Below are 18,352 nucleotides of genomic sequence, written 5' to 3' on the forward strand. Positions count from 1 at the left end.
AGTGACTACAACAATGCAAATTTAAAGAACAAGAAAAGCAAAATAATAAAAAGTAAATTGTATGAAATTATACTGGCCAAACTTGATCTCAGAGAAGAGATATCAGAAGTCCTCTCCTCCCGCTTATTTACAGAGGTGAGGGCCTATAGAGGTAAAGCATTAATATAAAATCAGCCCTTTCTATTCCTTGGCTAGGTTTGATGAACAGTTTTGTTTTTCTTTTTATTCCATATTCTAAGTGATGGCCCTCTAGGAGAGGCATAGGGAAGAAATATATTGAAAATGTAGATGACATAAAAATGAAATTAAAAATATTTTTTAAAATATATGCTAGTTAATATGGTAGAAAAGAGTTTTATAGGGGATGAGACTGCTGGGAGTCAAGATGGTGGAGTGAGCAGTAAATCACCATAACTCACCCATACTTACCTTCAAACAACCATAAAATAGCACCTCAAAACAAATCCTGGAATAGCAAAAAGATGAGGTAAAACAATTTTTAGCCTAAGAAACTTGGAAGATGGGGAAGAAAGGTCTGTCTCACTCAGGGAAAAGGGGAAGGGCAATCCAGGACAGGATGCATCCCAGCAATCTGGCAGCAAGCCCCACCTAAACAAACCAATGGGAGATCTTGAGCCTCGATGCAGTGGAGCAGGCAAACATCAACATCAGGACACCCCATGTGCCTTAGGATAGCAAAGGGAACAGGCAGACTCCAAGGAAATGCAGGAACACCCACCGGCCTCAGCCCATGGCAGACATCAGCACCAGGATTCTGGCTTAGCACCAGGTAAGCTGCCAGATCCCTTCAGTCTCCAGCAGCACCACCTACTTACTAAACCACCCACTTAGCTCAGCCTCAACTATGAGGGTTCCCTGTGGGCCTCAGGGCAACATCAGTGCAGCATCACGTAAACAGCCAGGGCCTACAGTCCCTGGCACAAGAAACCTGAGGCAGTGCCCCTTCCACCCCAGGAGCAGAGCTGAAATTTAAAAGAAAGGGGAAAGGCCAAAAAGATGAGGGAAAAAAAAAGAATCTGATCATAGAAACCCCAAAGAAAAATGGGAAGTGGTCTCAAACCCAGAAAGAACTCATGGAAAAGCTCAAAGGGGAGCTAAAAGTCATTTAAAAGAGAGAGAAAAAACATTGGGGAAAATGAGAATGATGCAAGAGACTTATGAAAAAAGAGTCAACATCTTAGAAAAAAGAAAACAACTGCTTAAAAAGTAAAATTGGCCAAATGGAAAAGGAAATACAAGAATCCACTAAAGAAAATAACACCTTAAAAAGTACAGTTGGCCAAATGGAAGAGCAAAAGCTTACTGAGGAAAAGAACTCCTTAAAAGTTAGATTTAGACAAGTGGAAGCTCTTGATGTCTCTAGACTGCAAGAATCAATCAAATTCAAAAGAATAAAAGAAATAGAAAAAAATGTAAAATGCTTCTTTGGAAAAACAACTGACCTGGAAAATAGATTCAAGAGGGACATTGTCAGAATCATTGGACTACCTGAAAGCCATAATCAAAAGGAGGACCTGGACAGAATCTTTCAAGAAATTATCAAGGAAACTGCCATGATATCCTCAAACCAGAGGGCAAAATAGGCATTGAAAGAATCTACCAATCACCTCAGGAAAGAGATTCCAAAATTAAAACTCCAAGGAACATTATAGCCAAATTTCAGAACTATCAGATCAAGGAAAAAATACCTCAAGTGATCTGAAAAAAAATTCAAATATCAGGGAGCTACAATCAGGATTACACAGGACTTAGCAGCTACACAACATTAAACATGATATTCTGGAAGGCAAAGGAGCTAGGACTACAATCAAGAAACACCTACCTGGCAAAATTAAGCATAATATTTCAAGGGGGGGAAAATGGTCATTCAATGAAATAGAAGGATTTCAAGCTTTCATAAGGAGAAGACCAGAATTGAACAAAAAATTTAATCTCTAATATCAAGACCCAAGAGAAGCCTAAAAAGGTAAAAAGAGAAAAGAAACAATAAAGGATTCAATGGAACGGAACTGTTTACACCCCTAGATGGGAAGATGTAATTCTTAAAAATTGTACCACTAAAAATATAGTCAGAAGGAATATATATAGACAGAGGGCATGGATATAAGGTGAATTTGAGGGAATGACATAAAAAATAACTAAGTGAAGAGAAAAAAGAGTACACTGGATGCAGAAGGAAGGGAGAGGTAGAAAGGGATAAATTATTTCGCATGAAGAGGCATGGAAAAACCTATTACATTGGAAGGAAAGATGGAAGGGTGGGTGATAGGCATCACTTGAACCTTACTTTCATCAGTGTTGACTCAAAGAGGGAATTGGTCAAAGGATATAAACAAGCAGTTTTCAGATAAAGAAATTAGAGCTATCTATAGGCATATGAAGAATCTAAATCACTTTTGATTAGAGAAATGCAAATTAAAACAACTCTCAGGTACCACCTCAAACCAATCAGATTGGCTAATCTGACAAAAAAGGAAAATGACAAATGTTGGAGATTGGGAAAATTGGGACACTAATATACTCTTGGTGGAGCTGTGAACTGACCCAATCATTCTGGAGAGAAATTTAGAACTATGCCCAAAGGGCAACCAAACTGTGTAATACCACTACTAGATCTGTATCCCAAAAAGATCATGAAAAAGGGAAAAGTATCTACATGCCCAAAAATATTTATAGCAGCTCTTTTTGTGGTGGCAAAATATTGAAAATTGAGGGGATGCCCATCAATTAGGGAATGACTGAATAAGTTGTGGCATATGAATATAATGGAATACTATTGTGCAATATGAAATGATGAACCGGCAGATTTCAGGAAAACCTGGAAAGGCTTGTAAGAACTGATACAAAGTTAAATCAGCAGAACCAGGAAAACATCATACATAATATCAGCAACATTGTGTGATGACCAACTATGAAATGGCTCAATGATCAAAGATAAGCACAAAGGACTTGCTATCCACAAATGCTATCCACATCCAGATAAAGAACTATTGGACTCTGAATGCAAATAGAAGCTTTTTTTCACTTATTTTATTCTTTTTTGTGATATTTTTTTCCTTTTGATCTGTTTCTTCTTTCACAACTGTGAGTAATATGGAAATGGGTTTTACATGATAGCATGCATGTATATACACATATATAGACAGATATGGATATATGACCCATATCAAATTAACTACCATTTTAGGAAGAGGAGAGGGGAGGGATAGAAGGAGAAAGACTTGATCAAAATCTTGATGCTAAAAATTGAATGCTAAAAAGTGCCTTGACATGTAATTGAGGAAAAAAATATTATTTTAAAAAAAGTTTTATACCTGAAGTCAGGAAAGACCTGTTTTTGAAACCCACCTCCAACACTTACCAATGTACCAATGGGAAAATTGCTTAAGTTCTCTGAACTTCAGATTCTTCATCTATTAATTGAAGATAAAAACACTTGCACAGCCTATATCACAAGGTCATTTCAAGGATGAAATAAGAAAATGTGTTTAAAGTGCTTTGTCAATCTTTTAAGAATCTAAATATTAACTATTATATTATAAAACATCATATAAATTTGAATTATGTATTTTTATTAAAGATAGCCCTAGTTTTCAAAAGAGACCATCTGAGTGCCCCTGTCCTTTGTCTTTCCCATGTACTATATTGATTACTAATAGTAATGCCAGTATTAGCCAATATTGATTACTTTTGGCTCTATCGCTGAAGCTCAGTAGTTCTCAGAAAGTATACAATGAATCATACTATGTGCCATGAAATCTGGAAGTTTATTTTATTTCATGTAAAAGAAAATGTATAAATATTTTATCCAAAATAAATTTGTCTAAAATATTTGTCTCAAATAAATGGTAAAGTACAACACTCACAAAATAAATAAAAGTTACCTGTTACATGTTTGCATTAACTTCAGAATGTGTCAGATATTGAACTCACAGAGGCCTTGACAAAAATGGCTGCTCTTATTAAAAGAAGGCAACATGTGCATGAGCTTCTTGACTCTGCTTTAGTATTGATAACTTAAATGTTCATTGTGCCACAATTTCCTGTGGCAAAGAAAGTCATACTGTGAGCAGAAAAAAGTTTGAGAATCACTACTTGAGATAGTTACATCTGGCTTAGAATGGGAGTGGGGTGTGGAGGAATCGTGAACTTAGACAAATACAGTCATTTATGCTGAGGATAACTCTGAGAGGTTTAAATTCCAGCTTTTTTTCTTACTATTCAGGAGGTTGGGGTTTGGGCAGACGTGGAACAGGAATCTCCATCAGAGCTAAGTTGCCCCTAACTTCAATTAGGAACCTCTACTTCCTGGGTTATTTGTCCTACAGAATAAAACTCACTCTAACCCCTCTCTCCATCATCAAAGATATATTCCTACTGCAGAACCAAAGGAGCTAGAACTTGATGGAGTTACTAAAGAAATATTGGTTAAATATATAATTATAGGATCATATGTTTGAAGTAAAGGAAATCTTAGAAATCATACACTTAATAACAAGCGTTCCTAGGACTCTTTAAGTTTTGCAAAGCACTTTACAACTATCTCATTCTATTGTCATAGCAACCATTAGGGTTAGGTGTGGTTATTCTCTTTATTTTACAAATGTGGGAACTGAGGCAGCAGAGTTCAAGTGACTTGCCCAGGGTCACACATCTAGTGAGGGTCTCATACCAGATTTGAGCTCAAGTCTTGGCTGATTGCAGTTCCAGAGCTCTTGCTACTGTACCCAGCAGCTGCTCAATCATATAATCCTGTAATTTATGGTAGAGACGAAGAGACTGAAGCTCTGAGATGGAAAATGATTTGCCAGAGGTCACACAATAATTAACGACAGAAGCTCTTTGGCTTCCCAGTCCAGAGCTGGTCCCATTGACCAGACTGTGTTCTTTCACCTTCTACCTCTTCATGGCCTTCACATTACAGTTAACTCGATGTACGTTAATGATCAGCTATTGGGAAGAGGAAACTAAGAGAGTAAACCCAAATAAAGGGAAGTGAATTCTTCATGACTGGAAAAAGTCAGTCACAATAACTGGGAAAGAGGATTTGCTCTAGGCGTATGGAGTATGGCCACTGATTGTCTCTCATGGTCCAGACTCAGTCAGGTCCCGAGTCCCATCTCATTATAGCCCCAATTTCCCCAAACAAGTGGCTCAAATGCTAACTCAAGGCAAGAGGACCAGAGTACGGTGAGAGCTGTGGACAACACTGAGCAGTAACGAGGGTCACACAACAAGATGTGCCTTTTGGTCTTTGCCGCATTGTGGTAGCACCTGAATCCTATTTTTGTCATGTTGGAAATCTCATGCAGTGGCTTAAACTGTGAATGGCTTCATATGAACACGTCTATATGGTGACATAGAGACCTATGTGTGAGACAGAGAGCTCATCCTCCACAGGCAGAGGAATTAATGAAATGAGTACTGAGTTCAAAGCTTAAGGAAGGAATCAGTGAATATGTATACTGTAGGAAGAACAGGTTTTCAGAAAAGGGACGGGAGCCAGCAAGCTATGTCCAAAGCACAGACTTTGGGGGATAATGCCCTTTAAAATATTTATTCATTGATAGATGTGCTGGGGTATGCCTGTAACTCCAGCTACTGGGGAGGCTGAGACTGGAAGACCTCTCTAACCCAGGACTTCAGAGGTGCAATGAGCTATGGGAAAAGGGTATCGGCACTATGTTCAGTATAAAGATAGTAAACCCCCAGGATTGGGGAGGACACCAGGTTACCTAAAGAGGAGTTACCAGGCCAGGTCAGAAATGGATCAGGTCCATGGTAACCCCTGTACTTCTAGCCTAGGTGAGAGAGTGATACACTTGCATAAATACACTGAGAGGTGTATGTGCATGTATAGAATATATATTAACATATACAATTAATATGTATATAGACATAAGTAGCATGTGGGTATATATGTATATGTACATACATATACAAGACAGCTAGGTGGCACAGTGAATAGAGTGCCAGACCTGGAATTAGGAAGACCTGAGTTCAAATCCAGCCTCAGATACTAACTAGCTGTGTGATTCTGGACAAGTCACTTAGCCCTGTTTATCTCAGTTTGCTCAACTGTAAAATGAGCTGGAGAAGGAAATGGCAAACCATTCTAGTATCTTTGCCAAGAAAATCCCAAATGAGGTCATAAAGAGTTAGATACTACTGAAATGACTAAACAATAATATATATATACATATGTGTATACATATATATACATATTTGTGTATATGTGTGTGTATAATATATACATATATTTTTATATATGGATGTTTATATATATATATATATATTCATTATATTGTCATTAAGTGATGAGGTGGTTCTTCTAAAGCAAGGACCTGGAAACAAATGTAGCAGAACTTGTCAACATTCACAAGATGACTGAGATAGACCAAAGGAATGAGTATTTGTTGTAGGGGTAAGGAAAAAGATAGTTTCATGGTTTCCTTGTTTGGATAAACATTTTGGAATTCTTCAGTCCATTAAAAAAATTGATCCTCCATGCTGAAAATGTATAAAATCAGGAATAAGATGGAGAATGTTAAATCAGACTTGTTCATAAAATCATAAAAATACAAAAATGAGGGCATCCCCAGTGAAATGTGAGGAAAGTAATGCAAATAAAAAAAAAAGTCCTGCTTCCAAAAGCAGGTAGTCAATATGTGAAACTCATTACTTAAGAAGGTAAATCTGGCAGAGAAGTGAAATTAGCTCATTCATTCAACAAACATTTGTTGACATTTACTTTGTGCCAGACTTGGTACCAACTTTTTCCCAGAACTGTCCCAGAATCAGAAAATCCCTATTTGTATTTGATTTGAGAATCTATTTGTATCCCTGGGAAGCTACATAGTGCAGTGGACAGAGCACTGGACTTGGAATCAGTACAATTCATCTTTGTGAGTTCAAATCTGGCCTCAGACACTTACAAACTGTGTAACCCTGGGCAACTTACTTAACCCTGTTTGCCTCAGTTTCCTCATCTGTCAGATGAACTGGGGAAGAAAATGGCAAGTATCTTTGCTATGAAAACCCCCAAATGGGATCACAAAGAGTTGGAAACTAAAAAATGACTGAACAATAACAGTAAACTAATTTATATCCCTAGTGCTTTAGACATAACGAGGACTTAACTGTTTTTCATTGATCCCTACTATTATTAGGATTTTCTTCCCCTTCAAGTTAAATCTATCTCACTGCAACCTCCACACATTATTCTTGTTTATTTTCTCTGGGGTTGAGGAGAAAGAATCTAATTCCTCCTTCATATGAGATCCCTTCAAACATGTTTAAGACAGCCAAGCCTACTCTTCTCCAGAATAAATAATTCCACTTCTCTCCACTGATCCTCATATGGCGTGGTCCCCAGGCTCCTCACCTTTCAAGTTGGCCTCCTCTGGACCATAAATGTCATAAATGTCCTTCCTAAGATGTAGCATTAAGAACTTGAACACAATGTTCTACATCAGGGGTGGGGAACAAAAGGACTTAATATTAATTATTAATACTAATCCTTAATAAAAGGATTTATTGTGTGAAGTTTGGATTCAGTCAAAGGGCCATACTTGAGGATCTAGAGGGCAACATGTGACCTCAAGGCCGCAGGTTCCCCAACCCTGTTCTAGATAAGTTCTAACTAGGGCAGAGTGGAGCAAGGTTAGAGGCCATTCCATGTGAACTCTCTTTTATCTTCTCTACATGTCAAAATCCCTTGACATCATCCCTTCCTCTTTACTACAATCTCTGATGAAGAAGTAGCCCTTCTCTTTGCCAAAGCTGATTCCTCTGTGCATTATCTTAGTTCCATCTCCTTTTGCTTCTTAAAGTAGATGCCCACACACACACACAATCATCTCTTTTCTTTAATCTTACCTCTTTCCACCTACTGGCTCCTTCTCTGCCTTATACAAATGTGCCCTAATCTACTCCATTATTTAAAAAATTGTCACTTGATCCTACCAATGTCTCAAGCAATCATTCTTTCTCTCCTCTGTTTTAAAACCCAATTCCTGGAAATATCTGCCTCCACTTCTACTTCTCTTCTCACACACTTCTCAACTCCATGCAATCTGGTTTCTAAGCTTATCATTATAAAATTGTTCCGTAAAAAGTTGCCAAAGGTTTCTAAGCTGGCAAAACTAAGAGTCGTCTTTCAGTCTTCATTTTTCCTGACCTCTCTACAGCAGTTGACACTGTTGACCACTCACCTCCAGAATACTCTCTCCTCTGTGGTTTTCTTGGTTCTCCTTGGTTTCTTGGTTCTAACTTGGTTTCTTGGTTCTAACTCTTTCTGGACAGCTCAGTAGTGCAATGGATAGAGTGTGGAACCTGGATTTGTTGTTGTTCAGTCATGTCTGACTCTTAGTGACCCCATTTGGGGTTCTCTTGGCAAAGATACTGCAGTGGTGTGCCAATTCCTTCTCCAGTTAATTTTACAGATCAGGAAACTGAGGCAAACAAGGTTAAGTGACTTTCCCAGGATCGCATAGCTTATAAGCATCTGAAGCCAGATTTGAACTCAGGTCTTCCTGACTTCAGGCCCAGGACGCTATACACTGTGCCACCTAGTTGCCTGTACCTGGATTTAGGAAGACTTTAATCCAGTCTCAGACAACTACTAATTGTGTGGTTCTGGGCAAGTCACTTCACCTCTGTCTACCCTAGTTCCCGTGAGTATAAAATGAGCATTATAATAGCACCTATTTCTCAGGGTTGTGAGGATCAAATGAGAAGATATTTGTAAAATGCTTAACATAGTGCCTGGCACATATTAGGCACTTAATAAATATTCATTCTCCTTCCTTCTACCACTTCCTTTTATAAATCACCACCCCCATGTATAGGTATACTTCAAGGCTCTGAGCCCTCTCCTCTTTCTCTCTCTCTAAATATATATATACACACACACATATATACATACACACATATATGCACAATACATGTGTATGTATATATGTATATATTATACATATACACATGTACATATATATATATGCATCCATATATGTATGCATACAGAACTATATTCCTGACTCCACACCAGTTCCACCTAACTGCCTCAAAATAGAAATCATGTCTATAGAATTCCTAGTAAATTATAATCCCATATCTACTTGAAGACTTCCATGGCTAAGGAAAAATCTCTGGTATATTTCACTAGAGACCTCTTTCCTACTTTACATTGATCCAATAATGGCTACTCTTTGGGTTTACTCATTCAATCAGTCCTATACCTACCTAACTCTACTATTGTTTAGCCTTCATTTGTCTATCTTATCCACAAGGATAACATATGAGTACTTGTTAAATATTTTTTTAAAGTACCTATATTATACAAGATGAATAATCACCAGACCTACCAGTCTAACAAATCTATGGGGGAAAAAATGATGTGAATTTGACAGAATCACAAAGTTTCATAATTGGAAGAAATCTCAGAGACCCCCTGGGGAATGAAGCCATTCTATTTCTCAGTGATCACTACTTTCTTTCCAATCATAAACCATTATAAAATTTAGAAGAAATCCAAGTCAAGACTTAGAGATTGAAGAATCAACCCTCTTTCCTCTTCTGAGGAAATTGTTTATTAAGGTTGAACTGTTTACATTCCTGCATGGAAAGATGATATTTGTAAGTCATGAGACCTTTGTCAGTATTAGGGTAGTTGGAGGGAAAAATTATATGTATAGATAGATAGATAGATAGATAGATAGATAGATAGATAGATAGATAGATCAATAGATAGAGGGCACAGGGTGAGTTGAAGATGAAGGGGTCATATCTGCAGAATAAAATTAAGGGGTGAGAGAGGATTATACTAGGAGAAGGAGAAAGGGAGAGGTAGAATGGAGTAAATTATCTCACAAAAAAACAGAAAAGAAAAGGCTCTTACAGTGGAGGGGAAATGGGGAAAGGTGAGAGGAAATGAGTGAATCTTATTCTTATCAGATTTGGCTTAAGGAGGGAATAACATACACACTCAATTGGGTATGGAAATCTATCTTACCCTACAGGAAAATGGGGGGCAAAGGGACAAGAGAGTAGGGGGATGAAAGAGAGGAGGGCAGATTGGGAAAGGAGGTAATCAGAAGCAAATATTTCTGAGGGGGAACAGGGTCAAAAGAAAGAATAGAATAAATGGCAGGGTGGGATAGGATTAAGGGAAATAGAGTTAGTTTTTCACAGCATGTCTACTACAGAAGTGTTTCGCGTAACTGCACATGTATAACCATATTGAGTTGATTGCCTTTTCAATGAGGGTGGGTAGGGAGGGATAAAGGGAGAAAATTTGGAACCCAAAGTTTTAAAAACACATTTAAAAAATGTTTTCACATGCAACTGGGAGATAAGAAATACAGGAAATGGGGTACAGAAATCTATCCTGCCCTACAGGAAAATAGAAGGGGAAGGGGATAAGAGAAGGTGGGGAGAGATAGAAGGAAGGCAGACTAGGGAAAGGGGTACTCAGAATGCATGACATCTTGGGGTGGGGGAGGGGCAAGATGGGGTGAAAATTTGGAGCTCAAAAATCTTGTGGAAGTAAATGTTGAAAACCAAAAATAAATAAATTTATTAATAAAAAAGAAAAAATTAAAAAAAAGTAAATTGTAAACTCAAGGAAGGCAGAGATCTTGTCTTATCTAAACTTTGCATACCTACCACCCACCCACCCATACCCCCCAGTTTCTAGCCCTAATAGATAAGAAATTTAATAAATGTTTGTTGACTTGGAAAAAAAAAAAAAACATGACATTTCCTATCTCATCACCAGTCCTGTAGCATCAGTTGGGAAGACTTGAGTTTAAATCCTGCCTGAGACTCTGAGCTGCTCTGTAACCTTGGGCATGTTGTTTAACCTCTCTAAATCTATTTCCTCATCTATAAAATGGTGGTAATAGCATCTGCCTCATGGAGTTGCATAACTTTTAAAAAATAACTGAAACACAATAATAGTCATATCTGTCAGGTTTTTTTCCATATTTTAAGATATTATTTACCCAGGCCTCTTAACTTGTACTCTCTGAAAGAAGTTACCACCTCCTCATTTATTTTTAATTTCAACTGCTTTTTACCATTGTTTGTTCTATTACTAAATAGTACGAGGACATCATAATCTCTAAATAAAACTCCCTGCCCCAAATCTCCTTTAGGTTAAGTCCTTTAAAACCCAGCATCAAAGAAAGACCTAGGACTTTAGACTTCTAATAAATATGTTCTCACCCTAGTGCCCTTCCTCTGAAAAATGTTAAATGTACACACCACACACACACACACACACACAAACACACATCTCTTTAAGAAAGTGGAAAAAATATAAACACAAGATTAAAATAAAATACAAATTTGTGTCTATCTTAAAAACTTCTATACATTTTAAAAGTACTTTTTAATACTTTTCTTCAATATTTCTATGGATCCATGATCTCAAGAATGTGTGTTCTAACTTCACTGGTGAAGCTCACAGTTCTTCCATACCTTCTCACAAAATCGTAGTCACAGAATTTGAGAAGTGGAAAGGACCTCAATGTCCGTATATTCTTATCTATACATGAAAGGAATTTTTACTATAATATCCTCAACAAATGGTCATACAGCTTTTGCTTGAAGACCTCCAAGGAGGAGGAATTCATCACCTCTCCAGGCAACCCATTCTACCTGCAGACATTCAGTGCAACTCTTACCTGTTTCTTTCCATCAATCTTCCATAGAGGATCTATCCAATATAGTGTAGACATTTCCCTTATTCTTTTGATATTCTGTCATTACTAGCACATTGCATTAACTGACTATTGATGTTGATGCTGATGATGCTGATGATAAAAATAATAACTAGCATATGTATCATAATTTCAGGTTTATGAAGCACTTTACCTATGTTAATCATTTGATTCTCATAACAACTCTGTGAGGCACATGCTATTACCACCATTTTACAGATGAGGAAATAGATCGAGAGAGGTTAAACAATGTACCCAGGGGGGCAACTAGGTGGCACAGTGGATGGAGCACCAGCCCTGAAGTCAGGAGGACCTGAGTTCAAATCTGGCCTCAGACCAAACATTTGACACGTACTAGCTGTGTGACCCTGGGCAAGTCACTTAACCCCAATTGCCTAAAAAACAAATAAAAAAAAATATGCCCGAGATTACAGAGCTGCTCAGAATCTTAGGCAGGATTTGAACTCATGTCTTCCCAACTCCAATTCCAACATTTGATCCACTGAACTACCTAGCTGCCCTGATAATACCTCACTCTTACTAAATGACTGTACCTATTCTGTTTCTAATCAACATATCCCTTGACTAAATTTTTACACTATTTTTCACATATAAATCCCCTCCTCCCCACAGGCAAGCAATACACTGTGGCCCATCTTCACTAGATCTGTATCTTTCCATTGTCCTTTAAATCACCATCTGCAACATTTATTCTTATGAGAACATGATGTTATCCATAGTCATACAGCATCCCTGGGAGAAGAGTGATGCAACAAAACTGAGTTTTTTCAACAAGGAGTGGCTTGGGGACATTGAAAACACTGCCTAGTCTTCTGAATTCTGTCCAGGCTGTTCTGCTATTTAATTTCGGGCCTAGCTCATCATTCATCTTCAGTGCCTTCCAAGATGCTGATGATATCATTCAATCATTTGTCTCATTGAACAATGTATTGAAATCATAGTATTTTCACTTTTTTAATGTGCTTTTGTAGGCTAGACTGTTTTATAGTGACTACAGATACTGACAGAGACTCCATGGTTTGCTAGGGCTTAAACCAATCAGCACATTATTATCCACAAACAGGAGCATTGTGGGGACCTCACCATAACAGAAAATCCCTTTTCTATTTGGATTGGATTCAGTGCATGCTCTTCGGCAATGACTAAGCTCTTTGGAAAGTACCTGTCTCCCAGTCTTAGGTATTTATTTATGATAATATTCAGAGCATCATTGAATAAAGTTATCTTTAGTTGCATCTATTAAGGCATCTTACACAACATGTTAAGAGATACACAGTTATGTACCTTAGTTTGGGAAAGTCCATAAGATAGTATTTTGCTCTAGTCTACGGAATGAATTTTGTGCATGGTTACGAAAGATAAACAGTAGGATGTTGTATTCTGTATACATATTGATAGAGAGTTGAGCACTTGGTTGCGAAGATGTGGTTTGTCATAGAAAACTGTCAGTGAAAACCTGTGTGCTCTCTTCTCATTTTCTAAAAATCAGGGATACCATTGATGAATCTCATTCTTACAGTGGTTTTATGTATATGGATAGGTGGTTGCTGATGTCTTCATAGTTGCCTTTTATCTTCCATTCTCTTGGAATTGGCCCCAATTTGTGATATGCCCCATCCTAAAAATGAAGAGCCAAAATCTCTATCAAACTGTTGCTTAATGCAGGGATTTCAACAAGTGCTTCTGAGAAAGCTTTCTTCCTTGGACAAATTCAGGCCTACAAGAACTTGGAAGAGGCTGATTTAGCTAGCTCAGTTAGGATAACTTGAAATAAGACTAAAAGATCCCTCTCTAGGCCAGTACCCACATCCCTTCTGATCTGAACTCAGGAAGGCTATCCACAGTATGCCTGTCTATTTCCCCCTAAATATGCTTCCCTGAATACTTGGTGAAGTGAAAGAGAAGCAGGAGTATGATATTTATTCTGCTGGCATTGCTGTTTCTGTCTGAAAACTCATAAAAGGTCAACTAGTGTAATCAGCAAATGTCTATTGCATTGGGACATAGAATTGACACTCAGCAATAAATGTCTTAAGTAGCAGACTAATGAGATTCACAAAATAGGGATATGTTGTGCATGTTAGCCAAAGGGTAGACATTCAGTAAATGCTGGTTTATTGCTTGGCTGACAGAAGATGGAAAAGGCACCCCATGGACTGAATCAAAAAAGTTGGCCAAAGGATTATAGATCTAAGATGGAAGAGAAGTCCAAAGACAACTCCATTAAACCCTCTCATTTTATAGATTAGTGAATTAAGGAACAAGAAGGTAAAGTGATTTGCCCAAAATCACATAAGCAGTAATATCAGAGGTAGGATTTAAACTCAGGTTCTCCGATTCCAGACCACTGGGTCAGTACATTGTGCCACGTTGCCTCCTACCTTAGGACGTTGATCCAAATTCCCCTGCTTTGTTATCTATGACCTTCAGGAGGTCAAGAGCTTCAATGGGTAGATTGTCTTGGCAGAAACTCAAGAGGTAAATACTTCTGGTTTCCTCTCTAGAAGACTGCATTTATCATCTGGCCCCACTTCACCAGTATGTTATAATAAGGATCTCATTCAAAAACAAAAATGAACATCTGTTTCCATTTAAATGTCTGCTATATCAAAATAATCATACCCTTTGACCCATTAATTCCATTGTTGGGAATGTACCCTGAATGTGTTACCAAAAACAAATCCAAAAAAAATCTAGCTGTTCAAATATTTTCATAGCAGTATTATTTACAAATGCAAAGAGAAGGAACATGGTATGGGAAATGGATCCTTGGACATGGGATCAGGAAGATTTGAGTTCAGATCTTTCCTCAGGTACTTATTGGGAGCAGACATGCACCATAAGCTAGTTCTTATAAGGCACATCATTTAAACTCCTTGGGCCTCAGTTTTCTCATTCAAAATATGAGGACATTGAGCACAATGCCCTCTAAGCTTCCCTCAGTTCCATGATTTTTATGAAATAAATTGAACCAAGTTAAATGTTCATCAATGGGGAAGTGGTTAAGTAAATTATAGTACATTAATGTAATGAAATACTATAATGGAATTAGGATTGGTAAGCATGATAAATATAGAAAGACCTTTATGAAATAACTTAAAGCAAATAAAAAAAAGCAGTCCAGAAGAATTGAGTAAACACTGATGATGACACTAAGAAATATGAAAAGAAATAAATGGACAAGGAATTCTGAAGGATACTTAGAGGAAATGGATGGAAAGTTATAGCATTTTATGAAATGAATTCCATTTATGTAAATTTAATTAGTTGCAAATCAAGCTTAATTAATTGTGCTTGCTTAATATTATTTATGACAAACCATTTTTAAGGGATTTGCGTTATCACCATGATAGGTGTCATTACTTGCACAAAGAGAGAGGTGGAAGTATTAGGAAGAATAAGAAAAACATTATAAGCCCTTTGAAAACAGAGCAGATTTGAAATGTTTTCATCATTATAATCACCTAAAACTAATGGCATGGAAACATGGAAAAATGAAGGGCTGTTTAAATGTTTTTGATCATTAATGCATAGTAGAAATTCACTTATTGCTTCAAACTAAAATTCATGCTTGTGCCTTGCCTTCTGGGCAAGGGTGAGTGGGAGGACTATTCTCATAGTGGAACCAACAGTTATTTTGTTTTATTACAGTGTTACCACAGTACACACACACATACACGCACACATCTCATTTTTTTCAGTTTCTATGCACAGTGAAATAAACGTTCTCAAAGAAATGCACTGATATTTGAGCCTAAGGAATTTAACTGCTGATCCTCTTTGGAAGGAATTCTGCTTTTGCCATGGGGACCTAACGCCCTGATTAAAGATTATAAAAAACAATGAGGAGAGAAAAAAAAATGCACTATTATCCTTATAAGCTTTGAAGAGATGGCCAGAATGGGAAGAGATGGAGCAGAAATAATTAACAGAGATCCTCATAGCATCCACTTCAAGACCTTACCAGTTTGGCACCAAAATTCCATGACACCACTAATGACTTGAAGTCTCACAGCATCTCAGTTGAAATATCTTTCAAATCCAGGGTTGTGTTGGAGCCAGCTCAAACCAACCTGTGAGAGTCAATTGTTAAATTTTTAGTGTGAGCATTTATGCCATAGAAATAAGCAAATGCTACAAATCAGATCTTGATTTATTATTCTATTTTTATCTAGACTTAAGGTAATGGAGAAAGTTAATATTACAGATGAAATTTAAAAGTATGTCATGTGTATATATTTTTCAGAACACCAATTGTTAAACACTTACCACTACAGCACTGCTCAGATTCAGCTCTTCCTTTCAATTCCTGCTGTCACCATCCTAGGACAGCCCTCATGATCCCAATCTTGGATTTGAACAATAATATCCTACCTATCTCTCTTCCTATAGTCATACTACCTCCAGTCCATTTGGCACATTGCAGCCGGATTTATCTTTATAATGAATACGCTTACTCAATGACTTAAAGTGGCTTCCCATTACTTCCAACCTTCTAAATCCTTAGCCTGACATTCAAGGTCCTCCTTAGCCTAACCCTAATCTACCTTTTCAGGCTTATTTCTACCATCCAGTATGCATCCTTTGTTCCATCTTGGTCACCTTACTGCACCCTAAAGACATACCATCTCAGAATTTTGTAAGTGTGAGGAATTTACCCTTAATAAGAAGAGATAGAGAAAACTGAAGTTAAGAGAGAGCCCTAAAGCATCCCTCAAGTTCAACCTGTTCATATAAGGAAATAAGCCACAGCTAATGAGTTGGCATTGCCCAAACTCATACCCAAGGCTTCTTGCCTTCAAATGCATCACTCTTCATAATGACCTTTCTGCCTCACCCCCATGTTCATTCCTAACTCTAAGCTTTTTGCGAATGCTGTTTTCTCCACCAAAAATGCACTTCCCCCTCTTCCTTCAAATCAGCCCATCCTTGTAAGATCACCTCAAATCTCACCTTTTCCATGAAGCCTTCCCTAAACCCCCTAGCCCACTTGGGGCCAGAAAGTCTTAGAACCTAAAGGGACCTTTAGGATCATCTAGTCCAGTCACATTATTCTGTAGAAGAACAAACTGAAGTCACTCGGGAGACTTGACCAAGCTAGTATTTATATAGAATTTGAAGGTTTGTAAAGCACTTTACACGTTAATTCATTTTATCTTCACAACAATCCTGGGAGATAGGTAATATTATTACCTCCATTTAACAAACAAGGAAACTAGAGCCGAGTGAGGTTACATGACTTGCCCAGGGCCACACAGCTAGTAACTAAAGCTAGATTTGAACTCAGATCTTCCTGACTCCAGGTCTGGTACTCTATCTAATGCATCATTCAGCTTTCTATTAACAATAGTAGATAGGGCTTATTTACAAGGGAGTATTTTTACTGATCATGGCAGTAGATTGGGGCCAAAATTAAAGTAGGCTAAATTTCTTTGGGCTGCAGATAGGTTTTTTAGTTGCCCACTTTCCAAGTAAAGGTATAATTAATGATTAAACTATTTTGCAAATAAACCATATTTAAAAAGGGAAATTTCAATTAATATCAATTAATTACTTTTATTACTTAAGATTTTTGTTTATCATGAAATCGCTCCTCTCAGACTAGAGACAGACTGACGATGGTTGGTTGCCACAAGTCACATGACAAACAGGAGAGAATGGGCAGTGGCAACCCACCCACCAAGTTACATGACTGGCACAATAGTGACTAGTGGAAGGTAGGTTAAGAAGCACATGGACACAGTACTTGTTACATCTTTACTTTCTTTTACATCCTCTACGTTTTTTGCAGGCAGCCCAAAATCCTTTGGTGGGCTGCAAGCAGCCCATAGGCCATACATTATGTAGGCCTGGTCTATGGGGTACAGAGTCCCATTATACCAAGCCATTTTATGGTGGATATACAAGATAATAATAGGTATGATCTAGCTTGAAGGAGATGATTGGATAACAAACATGTAAGAAAGAATATATACCAAAAAGAATAGGCTTAACCTTTTAAAGATGCAGAACTAAGCCAGGTATCAAAGAACATTTTGGGAAGAAGAAAAAATATCTCATAAAAGCAAGAGGAAGGAATAGGACACAAGCACCAAAGAATCAAAACTGCTTGTGTGCCTTTATTAGCAATGAGCTGATGGGAGCTCTCTTTGGAGTTATTTGGAACCCAATAGAAAAATATTCAGCATCTAATTTGCCCAACAGAAATCCTATAATTCTATTTCCTTCCATTCCATAGCAGTATTATTTAGAAATAGATGTTGCATGTAAATATAACCACGAACATCACCTTCTTCCTCTTTGTTCCACTACCCTTTTATGCAATGGCTGTGGTAATTATATCTGAGCTGAAATTAGCTCCCTCTCCCCACCATCTCCTACCTCATAGTGTCCTCCAAGCTGAGAATCAGCACCATGTCCCTGCAACTAGACAATGAAGGCTGATATGTTAACATCTAGCATTACAGTAACTAGATAGATCTATTTCCTGGGACTTCCATGTATTTACAGGATCATAACAATCAACATGTATAATGATTTCTCTAAGTCATTGTAAAATACACAAATGCCTTTTGAACTCCCCATTC

At 37.6% G+C, this 18,352-nt stretch overlaps 1 pseudogene; it reads left to right on the forward strand.

Moving 5' to 3' along the window:
• Nucleotides 1-641: 641 nt before the first annotated feature.
• Nucleotides 642-18,352, forward strand: part of LOC114035479 — a 97,455-nt pseudogene continuing 79,744 nt past the window's right edge.

Source organism: Vombatus ursinus, unplaced genomic scaffold (genome assembly GCF_900497805.2).
Source record: "Vombatus ursinus unplaced genomic scaffold, bare-nosed wombat genome assembly UNPS02009205.1, whole genome shotgun sequence".
Lineage (NCBI taxonomy): Eukaryota > Metazoa > Chordata > Mammalia > Diprotodontia > Vombatidae > Vombatus > Vombatus ursinus.